The following is a 4,469-nucleotide window of genomic DNA, read 5'->3' on the forward strand; positions in this document are numbered from 1 at the left end:
TGTTTTCTTTTTCCTTTACTGGTGAATTTGGGAAGGATGACTAATTTATAGAACATGTTTATAATTGACTTAGACCTGCTTTTAGTTCTCTTAAAAGCATCTGTAGCCTAGATTAATGGCTCCTAAATTTTTTTAACCAGATACTTCATCAGTGAAAACTTTTTTATTATTCGCCTTAATATGTGAATATGTATTTACTAAAGAACTACATACATGTACATATACATATGTGAATATAAACAATTGTATAATAATTTTTTAAAAACTAAAAAAAAATGAAATTAACAAAGTATGAGATAAGAATATATAGGTTGAAATTCTAATACTTTTTCCCTGAGTGCCAGTGAATCATCTTGTGCACCCACTGTGAAGGCCACTAGTTTGAGCTTGATAAACTTAGTAGTTTGGGATTCTGGTATGTAAGGAAGCCAGATATTATCCTATTTACTCTAGTCCCTTTTAGAATATTCTGGGAGAAATGGTAAAGAAAATTTAAAGATTTATACTTGGAGCCCAGGACACTGAGATCCAGACTCTCAAACTAAAAATGATGACAAAAGCCTTTCTACCTTCAGAAGAGATGGAACCATCCTGATTGGGAACCATCCCGATGTGCGAAGCAGTAGGGAATTGGGCTTAATAATGGAACATTTTTTAAAGATATCAGGGAAACACTCTTTTACTTATTCATTTTTGAATTTTATCATTATTTCTTTTTCTGTTGGAAAACTAATATATGTACATTGAGAAAAACCCAGACATCATAGTACACAATGAAAAAAGTGAAAGTCTCCTATTTTTCTTACCTCCTAAAAAAAAAAAAAAAACCTGTAATTCTGTGCTTATTGACCTCCAGATTTTTTTAAATGCACATATTAACAAATATTATCTTCTGTGGCCAAAATGAGGCCATTCCCATTCATACAACTTGTTTTTACCTCATTTTGCAAGGATATCTTTCAATATTAATACAAAGAAATTGTTCTTTTAAATTGATGCATGTTATTTCATTATATAGATGCACCTTTATTTAATGAATATCTTATTCATGCTAATTTCCAATATTTTGCTCTTTAAACAGTGCTGTAATAAACATCAGTGTACATGTATTTTTGCATTCTTGTCTGAGTAGTTTCTGAAAAGAAGTGTAATTCTGTGTATAAGGATATGAAATTCTTGGAACAATAAAATTTTTCATCAGTGTTACCAAATTGCTGTTCAAAAGACAGTACTAACTGGTACTCTAACCAAAAGATTAAGTGTTTACTTTTCAAACCTTTTCAGTACTAAAAATTATGTATTTTAATGCTTTTTTTATCTTAAAGGTAAAAAAATTTAGTTGCTTTAGTTTGCCTAAGTTTAACTGTTAATGAGATTGAAGATTTTTTCCCATGTAATAATGGGCCATTTATAATCATGAGAACAATAATTTTGTGTTTTGTTTCTATTTTTAACTTTTTATTATACAAATTCGCAAACATACACAAAAGAAGCACCATGCTTCAGCAGTTGTCAATTTTTTGCCAAACCCAGACATCATGTCATTTAATATAGGAGTGCTTTTAAGTAAGATTGGAAGATGTCATTTAGTGCCCTTTGACCCAGGCACTCACCTCTAATTCCTTGGCTAAGGAGAAAAAGTGTAAACTAAAGGAGCAGCAACAGCCAACCCTAGGCATCTTGCCACAGTGAAAACGTAGTTGTTGGTTCAGGCCACGAGATGGCAGACCACAGAAAAAAAAGGAGAAGAAGAAATAATTTTCAGGGTGGCCCAGAGGTCTTAAGGAACTTGGTTTCCTATTAGTATTTGAGTGCGGAAGGGATTAATCAAAGGCATTGTTTTAAACTATATTAATATATTTAATTATCTAATAGTAATGTAGTTCATTATCTGATGTATTTTATCAGATAAAATATCTTTTATAATTTTTGTTTTTTCCTGAGAATTTCATTATCATTCTAAAGGCCACCAAAAATAATATTTTAATTAGAGATGCATCAGAACTGTAAGTTAATTTGAAAAAAATCAAGAACTTTATGACATTTAATTTTCCCATGAAAGAACATGATATTTTCCCCATTTACATAAGTCTCCATTTAGATCTCTCAGTAAGAATTGCAGTTTTCATTATAGAGATCACCCACATCACTCATTAAGAATATTACTTAGGAATGGGTTTATTTTACATATATTTGAACTGAATTTTGATGATTTTGCAGAAATATATTGATTTTTGCAGAGTTAATGTTTAATCTCCATTTTTTTATTAAGAAATACCTATAAATTAGTTCTTTTTAATATTGCTATGCAATTATATAATCTGAAAAATACCATAAAATTCTTGTGTTTTCCTTTACACTGTTTAATTCTCTTATTTCTGTTTCATACTTCATACATTGGCTAAAAATGACAAAATATAAAATATTTTATAATGATTAATAATATATCTTTATGTAATTGACCTTTTATTTGGAATAGATACTATTGTGTTTATTTTAATTTTATATAATAATATATTTAAGAATATAAATGGATGTTGAATTTCATCTGATGGCCTTACAGCATCTACTGAGAAGATCATGATTTTTCTTATTTAATCAGTTGTTATTATTTTATTAATAAGTTTTCTTATATTGCCAGCTTTTTAGTCTGGGGTAAATTCCCCTTGACTTCAATGGGTTGAAGTTTTAATGTATTTTGAACTAGATTTGCTAGCCTTTTGTTTCATGTCTAATATTCACAGGTAAGTTTTGTCTATAAAATTTTTTGATATGTCAAATTTTTACTGGATTATAGGGACAGAACTATGTTTAGTTTATAAAAGAATTGGATAACATCCGATAATTTTCTTTATTTTCCAGAGTAAATATGTAATGATTTTTATCTTTATTACTAAAGCATGTCTGAAAAGAATGCTTTTTTAAAGAAATTTTAACAAAAATAAATAAATGGTTATATTAGAGATGTTTTATAATTCAAAACCTAAAAGAACTGTAATAAAGGTTATTTTTCTTACCTCAATATGTTAAAGAAATGCCTACTGAACCCATTATAAAAAATTATCTCTATCTAGGTGTATTGTGGGTTATACTATTACATAAAGCAGACAAAATCCTTTATTTTTCTCTAGTGCTCTGCTCAATCATCAAAAGAATAAAATTACACCTAGTGATTCAGTATCTGAAATGTTATACCAAGTCAAAAGTTGCTGCCTGTATATTTTTTCACAATAAGCTGTTGTATTTCTTAGGTGCTGGTAGATAGTAATATTCCAAGGAAGTCTTTCTTGAGGGAGGAAAAAAAGCAATAAAGAATTTGATCCTTGTTTTATTTAGATATATATCTTGTATCTAGAAGTAACTCATGGCTTGGATAATAAAAAAAAAGTAGTCGTGGTAAAATTCTAGATGAATAATATTGATAAAGCTTCATTATGACTCTCCTCATGATGGATCACAGCATTGTTCAACAGAACTTTCTGCTGTGATGGAAACATTCTGTTTTCATACATCCCTGTGTCCATTGTGGCACTGAAGACTTGAAATATTGCTAGTATATGTAAGGGACTGAATTTTTATTTTATTTTATTTTAATTAATTTAAATTTAAGTAGACGCGTGGGGCTAGTGGCTTTCATATTAGACAGTACAGCTTCAAAGTATGATGCACTAAAAACCCAGAATATTTTCACCACTAAAGACATAAATTTCACTTGGCCAATATTTTGACAACTGATAATCATTATTAGTCTCTGCTCACTTCTCCAAAATTATTTATACTTGCACTCATTTTTAAAATAGTTTAATAATTACCTCCATCTGAACTACCTTCTTTTGCCATTCTGAGAAATACCTGTTTTTCCTGTCACTGACATTTTGCTCTTATTGTTGTTCCCCTTTGTTTACATGCTTTGAGCTCTGCCATTAGGGGTCTTTGTAATTTTGCATGCAAACCTACTGAGTTTTTGTTAGTTCCTTAAAAAATAAGTGATTTGATTTAATTATTGGACATGAACATTTTGCCGTGTGTAGTAATGGATATCAATAAAACAGTCACGGATAAAAAATTATCAAGAATTTCAAAAAAAATTTGTAATGAGAACTTATAAGAATAGAATTGGCACTTTAGTATGGAAATTGCAGCCATATCATTGAACTGCTTTTCAAAGATGAAGCCATTTTACTGAATACATTACTGTAATTACACTTTAAACTTGCTAAGAATATGCATTTTAGTACATACCAGTTTTACATGTAGTATCCACGTCTGGCTCCATTATTATTAAAACTTTAAGATTTGGGGATTATATTTTTGTAACAATACTGCATGTGTTGCCTCTTGTATTTCTTTAGGAGCAATTTGAATGTATACTTGAAAAGTTGTATGGTTTCAAGTGACCTAATAGGATCAAAGAATAATTTCAGTGAATTATTTTTCAATTAACAAATTGGAAAGTACTATTTTTAGAG

This window comes from Pteropus alecto, unplaced genomic scaffold (assembly GCF_000325575.1).
Source record: "Pteropus alecto unplaced genomic scaffold, ASM32557v1 scaffold131, whole genome shotgun sequence".
NCBI lineage: Eukaryota > Metazoa > Chordata > Mammalia > Chiroptera > Pteropodidae > Pteropus > Pteropus alecto.